Below are 16,114 nucleotides of genomic sequence, written 5' to 3'. Positions count from 1 at the left end.
TGTATCATTTCGAGTTGTTTCTCTTCTCCGTATTCAGAAAAACAGACGTCTTCCTTCACTTTTATTCAAATTTATCGTCCCAAAAAGAAACAAAAGTCTGTCAAAATTTTAATAGCCTACTGACTTATCATCTTTATTTATTTCGTTTCAATTCTTGACTCGTTCATTATTCTCACACATCGTTATTTTTCTCCTACGAGTGTCAAAAAGCTTCTCGAAACTTATCTCTTGTCCTGTTTAACAGTTAGAACCACCAAAATGGTCAAAATGATCGATTTTTAATTTTTCCTAGAAATATTGTAAATATAAAGCAATTATATCGTAAAACTTTTCTATTCATTTTACTTTGATGTTTCTGATGGAAATTTTATGTTTCAATTAGTTCTTGTTATTAATCTTATGTTACAAGTCTTAAAAACATCAAAATTCTCGTACATCAATTTTTATTTCGTTTTATTGCAAGTGTCTCCATAGATTTGCAAAATTTTATAGTTAAGAGTATTGACAAAAATGTTGCGATACTTGAAATTTCCATGATCGTTTCTTTTTTTCTTTTTTAACTTCGGTTAAGAATATTATTCCGCGTAAACTAGTTAGCCGGATAAAAAATTGTATTTCGTTAGCGCGAAAGAGTTTCGAGAAATGTTAAAACCTGCTTTACAGTTTAACTGAAATCGTGCGTGTGTGGGAACGTAAGTGCGACCCGCTGCCAATTAAAACGAAGTAGCCTGATAATTGGAACACTAATTTTTACGAATCGTCGTTTACCTTCGTCGATTATAAAACCAGTATCTTGCTAATGCACGCTTCATTCACGTTATTTTGTATTCGACGTTTGCTTGAAGAAACTGAAAAAGAAGGATATCGCAAGTGAAATAGCCTATTTTTTTTTTTTTTTTTTTTTTTTTTTTATTATTTTATATTTTTCAAGCGTCACATGTACTCACGTAGGTCTTTTGAGACTGATCATTTTTTTTTTTTTTTTTTTTTTTTTGCTTCATTATTTTAATCTAAATTTGATTTTTCGTTGAAAAAAATAATTAATGGTACCATTTCAATCTGCCGGTTGTTTTGAATTTATGGGGAATTTAAGAAAGGAACACGCAAAATGTACAAAATACTTAGAACGATATTTTTTATAAAATTTAAAAAAATTTTGCTCTGTCAAATTGTTCGCATGGTAGGATAATTCTCTATTAACTATCAAATTCCCTTTGTTTATACACATATTGGAAAATTATATTTATTGTGTCAGTTGTATACAATTATATTTATCACATTTATCAATTTGCAAAAATTATATCGTATCTACAAAAAAGAACAAATTTTCCTATTAAAGCTGAAACTTTCACCGAGTCTTGGTACGAACGTGCTGTTTCTCCTTGCTTCTACGATAACGTTTCGTGTCACGCACTGTTTCTCCTGTACTTGACCGCGTCATCAGCTATTATCATCGCACTTAAAATTCATCAGCGATCAACTTACGTTTTAACAAGAAAAAAAAAAGATTTTCAGGTACAATTGGTTGATGTTTCCTTATCACGCTTGACACACTGCCTTCTCATTGATAAAGCTCAATTCTTTCACACCACGTATACACGCAATACTGAATTTAAATATTCCACGCGTGCACGAAACCATAGTAAGATTTGTTGTATCTCGCGTCGACTAAAAAGTTTCATAATACGAGATTAAAATTGGTGGAACAATTTTTCTTCTTAAATTAGCTAAAGTAGTGACTAGATTTCGAAGGGATTAATTTTCTGCTACATATTTTTTTCTTTCTAATTTAAAGCAAAGAACTCTTTCGAACTTTTTGCCTCGTTTTAAATTTAGAAACAAAGAAAGTTATTTGCACTTCTCTCTTTTTTCAATTCAAACTTGAACAAAGAAACATCAGTCGCAAGCATTCAGTTACTCACTCGAGTGGAATTTGTGCCTCTTTCTCTTTCCAAATTCGAAAATTCGAGTAAAAAGCAGAATTTCTCCAAGTCTCGAAGAAATTGCGATACGCGCGAGTGAAAAATCTGCGAAATTCACGCGGGCGATGTGACAGAACGAATTGACGAATTCTTTTGAACACCAGGTAGAGACCGATGCTCCGTGGTATGGAACGTGCTTTGAACGAGAGGAGAGACGCGAAACAAGCGCACGGCTTCCAAGGAGCGGTGGAACAAAACTATCTCATTGTGTGTTAATACGTTTCGCCGCTGCTGCGTTGCGTCGCGCCAGCCTCTGGTTTTCTCTCCCGCGTGCAACTGCAAGTATGCACCTCGCAACGCTACGAAATCACAGCCCCGGTAACGGCCGTGATATCAAGTCGATGATTGTTCCTCGTGGTTTAATTCGAAAACAGCGAGTACAGCTGATACATACGAATGATATTCGCGGGGCGAAAACCCACGAGGGAATACCCGAGTAGCTCGGTATCTTGAAATTTCAGAAAGATTATAAAAATCTCTCTTACAACATCACGAATCGTTGTTTCAATTTGAATGAAGAAGAAAAAACAGAAGTGAATCTTAGCTTTGCGGAATTTTAAATTAAACGTGTGGTAAAACCGCGAGAATTCACGAGAGAATTGAACACTGATTTCTTGAAATTTCAGAAAATCCCGAGATCTGTCTTACAACGTTTCTCTCGCTATACTGTGTTTCTAAAATATATTTATCACGAACCGTGTTCGTGACGTCTTTCAACTAGTTTCAGAAAAAAGAATTACACGATCGTGTTTGAAACTGTTTGAAACGAACGAAGAGAGGAAAAAGAAGGTTGCGCGATTGTAATGGTAATTAATCTCGAAAGTGTCGAAACTTTTCGCCGAGCGGAAGTGAGTAAGGTAAAAAAAAAAGAAAATTCACGCGTTGCAACGACCAATTCGAGACAGATCTCGCGAAAATTCGAAAAAACTCGGAGGGGTGGGCGACTACTCGTCTGTTTGTTCGCGCGTGAAAACATCGAACCACCTGGATCTGCCGCTTGTATCTCTCCTCTCTCGCGCCGTTTATCTCTGCGTTTCAAAGTTCCTCTTGCCGGTGGTAAACCTCTTCTTACCCGGTTGGTTCACGCCACCGGAAGCCCTCGAGAATTCTTCGCGCGAACTCGAGTGTGCGAGCTGACGCTCTTCGATGATGCGCTTGCAACCCTTCCCCTCCCTTCTCGACTTTAATAACATCTCCCCGTACCGGGAAGAAAAACCACTCGTTTTCCCGGATCAAACGGATTCGGTTTCTCGATTCAGCTGTTCAAGACCTCTAAACGAATAATTCTTGCGAAATTCCTCGCGCGACGATTCCAGCTCGGACGAGTATTTACGAGTATTTTTGGTTGGATCACAGTGTATAAAAATTCGAGATTTCGAGAATCGAATGTCTCTAGTTTTTAGAGTATAGTTGCGTTTTACGATTGATAGAATTGTAATTCTTCTTCGTTTTTCCTTTGGCTTTCTTCAGCATTCATTTCTCGACTTACGATTAGCGAGTGTGAATGTGATTACGCGATTTAGAGCGTTGATAGAGAATTGTTTCAACCGCCAGGCATTGCTTTCATCCGTCGGTTGTTATGCTTCGAATGTTTTATTTAATTTCGCCCTAAAGCGTAGATAGAGAATTGTTTCATCCGCCACGCATTGCGTCGGTTATTATGCTTCGAGTATTTAATTTAATTCTGCCCGTTACGTACATCTCGTGCGTAGAATTTACACGAATTTATGTATCTTTCTGAATACGACTGAAATACGGCTGCTACGTACTTTTGAACACGTACACACGCAGAGGGAAGTAGAGTATAACCGAAAAATTGGATGGTAGGAAAAAAGAGAAAATTCACACAAGATTCGCTGAATCTCTTACGCAATAAGAAAGTGACCAAATTTTTGGAAAAAAATTGTTTTGCCTACGGGCAAATAATATTAATAGAATATATTAGAATAGAATATTAACAGAATATAATATTAATAGAAAATAAAACTTCCTGAATGTGTGCTAATGCCCCATAGAAATGCGTGAAACTTATTAAAAAGACGTATAAAGTGCAGTGCAGTTGAGAAAATTTTATTTTTATTAATTAAAAGATACCTTCTTAATTAAAAAATCTTTCCCCTGCTTCCCACTGCTTTCAATACAGATTTAAAAGTCGAACGAAAAAATTTTGTAAAATTGCACTCGGGAACATCATGGTCGGTGGATAATCGTCGAACGACGATGAAGAAAGACGGTTGCTCGGCAAGCAAACAAGCGTATAAATCGTGCAACGAGAAGAGAGGAGAGGCTCGTCGACGAGGTGTAAGGGAGTCGTCGGGTGCGTCCTCCGCGTGACAAATTACTCGAAAATTCGCGGGCCAATTTTCAGCAGATTAGGGAACGAGGTGTTGTTCGCCGGGTATCTCGTCGGTGGTTCGGCATATCGGAGCGAAGGTACGGGTCGCGAGCACATATTGGATCATATCGTATCTTCTCACAGTCCATGAATAATGCATCTGAGAGGTCGCCCCCTCTGGGGGAGGGGAACCATCGTCGTCTCCCTTTCCTGACCATCCTCCACTGCGTCGTATTCGCCTTCGTTCTCTTCTCTTCTCGCCTCTCCTCTCCTCTCCTCTCCTCTCCTCTCCTCTTCCCTCCCCCCATCGCCCGCGCGTATAATACTTTGGCCAGTTGGCGTCCCGAAATCTCTTCGTAATTAAAGCTGCCATATATTTTACTTTAATCGAGGAGATCGGCCGGCTACCATTGGAGATCGCCGCGCGATTTATCACGCGCTCGCACTCCGCTCGGCTCCTCGTCCCGCTCGTGCATCGTGCTCGCCTCAGGTAGAAGATTACACGCCCGAAGATGTATTCCTCGCGCGAATACGCGCGCGTACGTGTAATTGCGCGTATCTCCTTCGCGGTGACTCGGTCCTCGCGCGTATCCGCGCCTCCTTTATGCGGCAGGGTGGTTTCTTTCGCCTCGTCCCGCGGCTGATCCACAGGCGGATCGAATCCCCGTACGCTGTGGATTACGTTTCTTTCGCTCGGCTTCGTTCTTTGTCAACGCGCGATAATTTGTCAAGGCGTTTCGTCGTAATCTCCGGTTACGGCTATATTGATTAACCCGATGGGGTTAAATCTGAATTCTGGAGCCTCGTGATAACTCTTGCCGAATTTATCGCCGGTCGAAATGAAATTTTTCGTACGGATTTCTTCAAAGCGCTCGCTGCCACACACAAGTTCCGTTTGTTTTCTTCGGGTTGAAAATTGAATGTATCTAAATAGTTACCAATGTTACTAAATTATCTACTAACATTTGTTTAGTAATTTTCTGATAATTTTACGTACACACGTACATCTATTAAGTTTTATTTTCTTTCTTTCTTTTTTTGTAGAAATTACATTTTGATTCAATTTTTTTTTCTTTATGTGTATTTATAGAGAGTGTCTCTAAAATCGTAGCACGATTGGTCGCTAAAATTTTGAATTTTAACAAATTTCGTACCTGTGATACAGAAACTAATTAAGAAACAAGAAAGTAATTCAGTCTCGACAGTGTCTTCTTGAACAGCGTCGATAATTTTAACAAAATTTCGAAATATATTCGACAAATGTTCGAACAATGTTTGGTATTGACAAAACAATCGTGTGTCTGTCTCTGTCTCTGTCTCTGTCTCTTGGTAGATCGGTGGCAATGTTGCAAAAGCGGCGAGGAATCCGGTAGCCCTTAAATCGCGCTAGAAGCACCAGTCCCGCTGTCACAGTCTGCGAGGATAAATCTTGGATTACCACGCGCTCCCTTTCCCGCTGCTCGTTCCCTCCTTCGCTTTACTCCCGCTTCCTGAGTACCTGGCATCTCTCGATCTTCCTCCTCCTTTTTCGTCCTTTTTCACCCATCTCCCTTTTCGGTATCACCGGCTTAACACCGTCTTATAACCCGCGACAACTCGAAAATACCATGAGTACAACCCTCCGTGAAAGACGAGAGGCTCTGTGTGTATTCTCCTAGTTTTCCTAAAATTGTTTCCTTATTTTCTAAAATTGTTTTTTTTATTTTATTTCATTTTATTTTATTTTATTTCATTTTATTTTATTTTATTTTTTTTGTTATTGATGGAGTTCACTCCGTCTTTAGGAAATTTACTTTAAATTCTAACTGACAGAGTTCGTCTCGTCTTTAGAAAATTTACGATTTGTTGCTATAGTAAATACAGATTTTTCTCTCACCGCTGTAATTTTCCTCTGATCGCGATCATCTTCGTTCTAGCTTCGTTGCTCGTTTCGTTTCGTTTTCTCATTTCTCGAAGAATTCCATCGATGTAAAAGCAATGTAAAAAGTTCGACAATATCAGCAGATGTCCGACGTTCAATATTTAAACGACGAGAAGCTTGATAAACTAAAGCGAAAACCAGAGGATCAAAAAAGTAAGACCATGGTTTTTGAATTTTCTATAAATTCAGTCGAGGTAACTCGAAAACTCGAATTGCTTTCTAAAACCGATCGTTTGCGCGCGTGTTGCTCGGGATAAAACGAGGAAATGAAGAGGAAAACTAGCAAAAACTGATAAGGAAGAGAGAAAGAGAAAGAGAAAACTGTTCGTTTTCTCGGTGATCCGTGAGGAAACTCTCGGTAGATCTAGTCAGACATTGCCTGCCAAGAGTACCTCGAACGAGCCCTCTTAAATTAATTACAGGGAAAAGATCCTCGCATCCGATTCCAACCTCCCCCGGTACCTGCTACCGCCAAAGCGAAGACCGACGCAGTCAGGCTTGCTCGAGAGGTGAAGAGAGCGAGCGAGGGTTCTATGTACTTGCTACGTTCAACCGAGTGTTTAACGGCCGGGAATCCTCGTTAAACGAGAAAAAGAGCGTCCTTACCCGGGTAGGAAAAATCTCGACGCCCGTGTCGTGTATTTTTGTCGTCGAACGGTGAAATTTTAAGCAGCCGCCGCCGCGATTTCCCCGTTTCTGAATCCCAGAATGCCGTGCGGTACTTCTCGGTGTTTAATCGGCGTTTAATCGCTCGATCTTCGCTTTGCCAAATTGCGGATTTTTCACGCAAATTCGCGTTCTCGAAAAGTTAATCGGAGCCTTATACTTCTGATGTTTTTTGTGCTGTTAAATACGTATACGAAAATCGAATAACGTATGTTGCTTTCCTTTCTCTGCGAATGTCTTTTTCTCGCTCGATTTTCCTTTCATCGAATGTCTCGATTTCTTCGGATTAATTCGAGATTAATTCGTAGAAGGCTTTTCGAGTCGCGTTCCGGCACGTGGTAATTCAAGTGTTTCCTTTTTCTCTACGAGAGCAAGTTTCCACGTCTGTTAGCCACCGGCGTGCAACAATTTTCCTACTATGTCTCCGTAATGATCTCTTCAGGTTTACCTTTGATTTTCATATGAAGAAATCACGACTTTTCATTTCGAAACAAACAACACAGGGCTTTAACATGTTGCGCTGGAATGACGAGAATATTTGGCCAAGAATTGCAATATATTTTCTCCGTTTTAAATATATTGGAATAAAACAAAATAGGCGAGACAAATAATAAATTTATTACTTCTTAGTAATTTCTAACCAGCGATGAATACCGATGAATTCGAAAAGAATTATTGTATACGGTATCTGGTCACTCGTTATGGTCCGTGAACCCAGTTACTAGCGCAAGAGGTTAATGATAGGATTTAATTAAAATTAATTCGTCCTTTTTAAAACGCTCTTGCGTACTCCTCGATACTTTGAATCAAGTTGTATTGTTGTTTGTTAATGTTACGTGTGAATGAAAAAGAATTATATTTCGTTGCAAAAGTAAAAGGCGATCAATCTTGTAAGCTTGCTTCGAAAAATACTGCCAGCGGAAAGTTTGTCGTCGGAAGTTAGTCGCGGAATGGTGGTAAGCTACGGCAGAAAGGGTTGCGTGTTACGGGACAGTGGGACAAAGAGGGTAGAACAGCCTATCGGTATTATTCCGACCAGTCATCGGGACTTATGCCGCTTATAGGATTACACAAGCATTAGTAGACAGCTTGTTCTCTACCATTTTGTACGAGATCCGCGATAAAGCTCACTGTTCCTACCAACCTGTTCGTTCCAATGAGTCGATATCTACTTTGATATTTATTTCGTCCGTTCCATTATTTACGCCGTAATTAATTTGAATTTGTTTCAGACCTCGTACGAAACACGTGCGTGGTGTGTCTCTTGTTTGGAGAATAAATTGAAAAAAGGATGCCCGCTCTCTGGAATTCTCGATCGTCTTAAAACAAACGCAGAAATTTAGATATTAATTTTCTGAGATTTCGTCAGTTTTATTCGAATTTCATGAATTTTCATCGGCGAAGATTTATTTATTTATTTCGAAATATTATCAAATTGATGACCCTTCAGGAACCGAACACCTAAATTGAGCCTTAAATCAATGAATTAAATCAAATTAAATTAAGTCAGATCAACTCGGTTGTTTCAAACGTTGAAGTTAACTAAACTTCGCCGTACAAGTTAAGTCGCCTCGTCGACTGTGAATTATTTTTCAGATAAACCTGCTGTCGCTAGCTCGTACTTAGATACTGATTTATAGGCGCTCGTTTTCGTCCAATTAAAGATTACATGTTAATGAGGGAATGTTTAATTGTCGCAAGTAACACGAGATATGTTCGTTTAACGATACCACAGTATGCCACGGTATGCAATATGGTTTCTCTTCTCGAATTACTCGTTCCACAGTTTTTCAGTCTCACGACACGTCAGGTTTAGGAGTAGTTTGTTATACGTAAATGCTGAAAGTAACACGAGTTGGACGAAAGTAACGCGATATCGTTGCATATTTTTCTTTTTTTTTTCCTTCTTTTTTTTTTTTAACTATATAGCGTCAATGATTTTCTGTCATCCGTATCGTTATACAAAATTTTCTTTCCATCGTCTCTCGTTTTTCTTTTTTTTTTTTCTTTTTCCTCCGGAAGAACCGAATCGACGTGCTCTCGCAGAAAGAATCACATCAGTTATCTCTTACGTCTGTATAGCGTTATTATTTTTTAGTAACATAATTCATATTTTCTGAAGATTCAAAGATGTAAAAATTCACATTTTCTAAAGATAAAAATGGTGTCGTTCTTTTTTTATGTTCGTAACTTTGAAGATTTTTGTGCTATTCGTAGCTATTATCTTCTTTTACGTTTGGAGTGTTTATTACTAAATTAAACTATGTTAGAAATGATTAGTACTCGATACAAAGTGACTAGTTATCTTAGCGTTACAGCCTTTTTTCTTTAGTGAAAAATATAGACGAAAATTTAATTTAATAAACGTTTTTTCTTTGTGAACTTATTAAATTTTTATTACCATAAATTCGTAAAGTGGAAATTTTCAAATGTTTCGTTACAGTTGGGAAGATTGAATTCGGTGCACGAATTTCCAAACGATTACTAAATTTGCTGTTACTAAAACTTGTTACTTTCATACTCTTTGCTTATTCTCGCGCTACGTGCACCGTGAAAAATGGTCATTTGCATAAAGTAACAATGCTGCTTGCACAACATACGCTACGTGTATTATCGTTCACGAAGATCGTATTCGTATTCGTACTGTACAGGGTGTTCCAAGTAGACAAAAATGAAATTTATAAGAAAAATAGGAAATTCGAAAGTTCACACGTAACGTAAGATGTTCAATCACTTTATTTTAAAAATTCAATTCGCGATGAAACTCACGATCTTAGACCATGTTCTTATTATACAGGATGTTCCAAATAGAGAAAGGCAGATTTGTAAGAGAAATAGGAAATTCGAAAGTTTACACGTAACGTAAGTTGTCCAACCACTTTATTGATAAAAATTCAATTCGCGATAAAAGAGAGAAACTTATGATCTTAGATCGTAATTCATACAATATTGATATAATACAAAAAAAAAAAAAAGAAAATATATTTCAAGGAAAAAATGAAAAGAAACCTTTTAAAATAATTTAGACGACCGTGTTTGATTTAGAGACACAAACGTTTTACCCGTCCTCTTTCAAATTTACTTAAATTTCGAATATTATCCAGATTTTTTCCCATAGAAAAATTACCTCCGAAACCAATCAAAATTCCAAATGTTTGCTGGCAAAACAAACCTTCTCCGCCGTGGACAAACGGCGGACACCGTGTATAGCAAGAGGAGAAAGAGAAGGAGAAGAAAGAAATAAAGAGAGAGAGAGAGAGAGACGAGCCGCGCGCGGGGCCCGGTATAATTTATTTAATTATATCGAATTCATGGTGAGAAGCGCGTGCCTGGAGTTCTCACGGTAGGACAATAAGGACATTCATTCGTTGGCCCGTAGCCACGGTGGCTCGGACAAGCGGTTTCTCTTAGGTCTTAATCGTTTGCCACGGAATGCGCGTTTAATGCAAAAGAGGACACAGGCGGCTTGTGTTTGACTTCGCCTTGTATTTTCTCTGGCTGTCCCCGCGACACCGCGGGGCCCACTTACTTTACGAGCTTCACCGTACGAGCCTCGCCGAGTTCCTCGAGCTCTGAACGATCTTGCGAAATCCTTTCAGCACCGTTTGACGCTAATGATACCTACTCTTTTATGCGACTCTCTCTTGCTCTCTCTTTTTTCTCTGTATACTACTCGTGCTATCTTTGTTTTTAATTATAAACGCGAGAATTTTTACGTCTTACGGAGATGTTAGAATAGTGGACTATGTTGAAGTTGAGTATAGCACCGTTTGACGCTAATGATACCTACTCCTTTATGCGACTAAAACTCTCTTTTTCTTTTTTTTTTCTTTGGATATTCGTGCTATCTTTATTTTTAATTATAAACGCAAGAATTTACATCTTACGGAGATGTTAGAATAGTTGACTATGTTGAAGTTGAGTATAGCACCGTTTGACGTTAATGATACCTACTCCTTTATGCGACTAAAACTCTCTTTTCCTTTTTTTTTTTTCTTTGGATACTCGTGCTATCTTTGTCTTTAATTATAAACGCAAGAATTTACATCTTACGGAGATGTTAGAATAGTTGACTATGTTGAAGTTGAGTATAGCACCGTTTGACGTTAATGATACCTACTCCTTTATGCGACTAAAACTCTCTTTTCCTTTCTTTTTTTTCTTTGGATACTCGTGCTATCTTTGTCTTTAATTATAAACGCAAGAATTTACATCTTACGGAGATGTTAAAATAGTGGACTATGTTGAAGTTGAGTGTAGCACCGTTTGACGCTAATGGTACCTACTCCTTTATGCGACTAAAACTCTCTTTTCCTTTTTTTTTTCTTTGGATACTCGTGCTATCTTTGTCTTTAATTATAAATGCAAGAGTTTACATCTTACGGAGATATTAGAATAGTTGACTACGTTGAAGTTGAGTATAGCACTGTTTGACCCTAATGACACTTACTCCTTTATGCGACTAAAACTCTTTTTCTTTTTTTTTTTTTTTCTTTGGATACTCGTGCTATCTTTATTTTTAATTATAAACGCAAGAGTTTACATCTTACGGAGATGTTAAAATAGTGGACTATGTTGAAGTTGAGTGTAGCACCGTTTGACGCTAATGATACCTACTCCTTTATGCGATTAAAACTCTCTTTTACTTTTTTTTTTCTTTGGATACTCGTGCTATCTTTGTCTTTAATTATAAATGCAAGAGTTTACATCTTACGGAGATATTAGAATAGTTGACTATGTTGAAGTTAAGTATAGCACCGTTTGACGCTAATGATACCTACTTCTTTATGCGACTAAAACTCTTTTTCTTTTTTTTTTCTTTGGATACTCGTGCTATCTTTATTTTTAATTATGAACGCAAGAGTTTACGTCTTACGGAGATGTTAGAATAGTGGACTACGTTGAAGTTGAGTATAGCACCGTTTGACGCTAATGGTACCTACTTTTTTATGCGACTAAAACTCTCTCTCCTCTCTTTTTTTTTTTTTTATTTGGACATTGGAATTTAATCGACGAATAGTAAACTCTAATCTAACAATGATCAATACTAGAACCACCAAAATGGTCAAAAAATGACCAATTTGTGATTTTTGTTGAGAAATCTTACAGATTTAAATGATCACTCGCAGAGTATGTAAGTGAAAAAAGTTCGAAGCTCGGGTAATTTATCGCAAAGCTTTTCTATTTATGTTTTTACTCTAATACCTCTGACGGAAGTTCTACGTCGCTTTAGTCGCCGGTAGTTTCACTTGGAACGCGAGATCACGCGACAAACGTTCAAACTTCAGTATCTCGACAAACTCGAAACTGGCTGGCGCGAAAGTGGCCAGGTTTGACGAAAGGAGGCGAAAATGAAAAGGGGAGGGAGAAAAAGGACGAAACAAGACGCATCTAGGGAAGCTTTATGGTCGGACGCTTACGGCCGGACGCGAAACCACACTTTGGCTCAATGGGGTACGCGTAGCAATAACGCGTGAACAATATAGGCGAAGTTAGGTGTACCGAACAGGTCGACGCAACGAAGGGGGTACGGCGTTGCACACACCGTTCTGTGTGTATGAAATATCAACCACCGTGAAACTTGAACGCCCTGAGAAACATTCGGGCCATCCTCTCGTTCTCTGGCCCGACTCTCACTTTCGCTCGATCGCCCTTTCGGCCGTGGGCCTCCAGGTTCCAGGTTTCTCTAGAAGTTAGGCGAACGAGAAACGGGAAACAAGAGAGAAAAACGAAAGAAAAGAGAATCCGCGGAATTTCTACCAAGCAAGGAAATTCGTTTCTGGCTGACCAGAATCCAACGGAAGAGGCAAGGGGGCGAGAGTTTGAGAAAGAGAGAGAGAGAGAGAGAGGGGCAAACCAGAGGGGGATTCTGCCACCGTCGATATTCACTAAACTATGCGCGAGTATATCAAATCCCGGCGTCTCTTTGCTTTATGAAAAAGTTGTAAAATTAATAAAGAATCCGGCCACTTTGTCCGAGGCTCGTTCGTCGTTCCTCGACGAGCACGGTGGCTAGTTTCGGGGGTTTCTATATTGCGTTTCTCTCGTAGCTGGACTCTCCGTGTGCTCGAGCTGCTTTAATATTGTTGATTTGTGGTGTGGGCTCTCTTCGGTGACCGTGCCTCTGCGTATCGATCGAGCTTCGCGATAGCAAATTTCCCGTCTTTGCGAGAAAGAAATTGCGAGAAATTGTGGAAAATCATAGTTTCTCGAACAAACGGCGAAGTTTGTAGATGTTGTGTGAACATCAATTGATAATTCGAAGTAACGGGCAATCTAAAAAAAAAAAAAAAAAAAAACACAGAACCCAAATTTTTCTTTACAATTGTTATATATATCGTTTGGTTACAGAAATTTATAACAATCTCCTTCGACTATTAAAAGTGCTACAAATTTCACGTCTCTACGTTATGAAAATGAAATGTACAGTGGATGAAAAATGGCGTACCCAATTTTTTGGCGATATTCTTACGAAAATATTTTTACAAAAGACTCGTCGGAAAAGCGTTGACACTTGTCACCTGTAAGCACGCTAAGTTTTATCTTTAAACGATTAAAAATATTTTCTGTTCAAGCGCGTGTACGTGATGGAGACTTCTCGAATTTCTGCATTGTGTTATTATTGAAAATTGCTACTGTGCCCATTACTTTCCTACATAATAAATTATTCTGTCAATGTATTATCTGCTTTTGTAGAAATATTGCGAAACAAAACTCTGTCGTGTGTCAATTTTCACTTTTTCGATTCACACTGTACGTTTGTACGACACGTTCCCTACTTTGATGAATTTAAAATTTTTCTCGTTGAAACTACACTCTTGCATCGTGTAAAGTGTCACACACGGTGAACTTTTCCAAAATTGCGCACGACAACGAGCGTATCTTGCTACGCTAATAAGTGTAAGTGTGACGTTCGTATCGGATTCTATAGCCGTGATTGTTAAACTAATATTGAAACAGACGATTCGGGAACCGCCGCTATTTATGTCCCCGTTTGAACTGGCGGACTTCCGCCGTGGGATAATACGGTTAACCACGTTGGCCATTAGTCTTTCCACAATCGATACACGCCGGCTGTTACAGTGAAAATCGACGTCGATTATCATCCAACAGCTTCGATGGCTCTTGTCCACCTTTCCCATCTTCATTCTATCATTCTGACTTTCAACTAATCGAAGGACCAATAACTTTCGCCGGTTTTGTTCTCCGTGTCGTGCATTACACATCACGCGATTACAGATTGAAAATAACAAACTGTTGCAAATTATATTTCAATTATTTCAACGAATATTTATGCAGTTATTTGGAATTTTAGCTTGATAGATTCTCGTTATTACAAACGTATGAAAAATTATTAGACAGACGATCGAAATTTTACAATTTAGATTGTTGTCTTTTCATTCTGATATTCAAAAAAAAAAGAGAATCATACAGTAAGTTTTAAGATACTACTTTGATCTAAAAAAAGAGAAAAAAGAAGAAATTTCAATATATTTACAGACGCTTGAATTTTTGCAATTTTCACGAACAAAGGTTTATTATTTTTTCAAAATACTGCAGGATGTGGACATTGTAGAGGAAAAAGATGCAAACTCGGAGCCAGGTCAGAGTCTCCTTTACATCTCAAACACGACTCGAAAGTCGAAAGCAACAGTTTTAAAACATCGACGATTGTTTTTCGCGCGACTGTTGCTTCTTCGCTCATACTACACTCGCTCGAGGAATCGATGAATTTCTGCATCGACGAAACAGAAGGGAGTTTCTCCCTTCTTCTTCTTCTCTTTTTTTTTTCTTTTTCCCCGGACTAAGAAAAATCCCATGTACATACAACGTTGTACAGCTTGGAGGCTGAAACACGAAGCGGACAGACAGGCTGATACAGGGTGTCAGAAATAGCCGAGAACGAGGAGAGTAGGGTAGAGAAGCGAGTCGACTAACAGTGCAAACAGGCAAGGAACAACGTCAGTCCTTGCACCGAAGCTAAAGCAACGAGTCTCGCTTTCTCGATGAATTATTCAAGGTTCTTGATCCGGTCTCTCAACCGTATAAACCGACAGACGGATTCCCGTCCTCTCAATCGACCAAGCTACCGATTTCCTTTTTTTCTCTTTCTTCCCTTCTTCTCTCATTCTCTCTGTCGCCTTTTTCGTTCCTTCCCCCCCTTCTGACATTTCTCTCCCTTTCCAGCGAGTACGTTGGCCAGATTAAGATCGCAGAATCGGCTGTCAGCTGCGGGTGATCACGATGCGCAACAATCGCACGGTTCCGAATCGTTTTGTGCACCATGTTAGGCAGTGTCCTCCGTTTCCCGTTGTTTCGCCATCTCGTCGTCTTCTCTTCTCTTTTTTCCTTTTCTCTTTTTTCTTCCTCTGGTCGTTTCGGCCCTCCCGATCATCCACGACCACGTCTCCTCGTCATTCATGCAGCTGGGACGACGGATGATGCCTCTGGTAATCGTTGATCTACCGTGAAATGATCGATCGATCGTTGGAGGTTCCTTCGTTTCTCGGTTTCAACGGTTGTTCGCGGTACAACTCGCGACGACGATGGGGCGAGCGTGTGTGAAATACCGCGAAAATATCGCGGTGATCTCGTTGGACTTGCAGAATATTCTGTTTCGATGATCAGTCGTTGATTCGATGACTTTCTCGTTCGTTTCTTTCTTCGCGCGTTATCTAATTGTTTCGAGAAATTGATCCTCGGTTATATTTATGGAGTTGATTTGTCACGTGTTTTTTCGGGAAATTTATATTTTAATAAACTATATTTATATAATAATTTATATAGTATAAATATATAAATTTATTATCATTTATATATTATAATTATGTAAATTTATATATCAGTTAAAATAATTAAAATTTATATAATTTTGAGTCGAGACCTCTTGTCTCGTTTAATGACGATTATACTCGTCAGACACAGAGTACGCGCAGCTGCTGTGAAATTGAATTAAATTACAAGGAAGAAACGCTAGTTCCCTTTTTTTGGAAAAAATCAATAATTTAATCATTTAACTTAATTAACGTCAGTTGCAAGAAAATACTTAGAAATAGTCAGGTCTAGTCTCGAAATATTCTAAAGTGTCCAAAGTTCACAAATATGTTTCATTCTTGCACGAGGAATTTAATTCAAGTAACAAATTGTAATTACTTTTGAGTATGCTCGTCATTCACAGCTAAAAGATTAGTGTCGAAGATGCAAGAAAAA

General features: G+C 38.7%; 1 protein-coding gene across 1 annotated transcript in view; it reads left to right on the top strand.

Annotated features, from left to right (window-relative positions):
- LOC122533616 (fibroin heavy chain-like) overlaps window positions 1-16,114 on the top strand; it is a 57,670-nt gene that overhangs the window by 37,544 nt on the left and 4,012 nt on the right. The gene's annotated exons all lie outside the window — the stretch shown is intronic.

The sequence above is a fragment of the Frieseomelitta varia genome, unplaced genomic scaffold (assembly GCF_011392965.1).
Source record: "Frieseomelitta varia isolate USP_RPSP 00005682 unplaced genomic scaffold, Fvar_1.2 scaffold_542, whole genome shotgun sequence".
Taxonomy (NCBI): Eukaryota; Metazoa; Arthropoda; class Insecta; order Hymenoptera; family Apidae; genus Frieseomelitta; species Frieseomelitta varia.
This window is presented reverse-complemented; position numbering and strand designations above follow the sequence as displayed.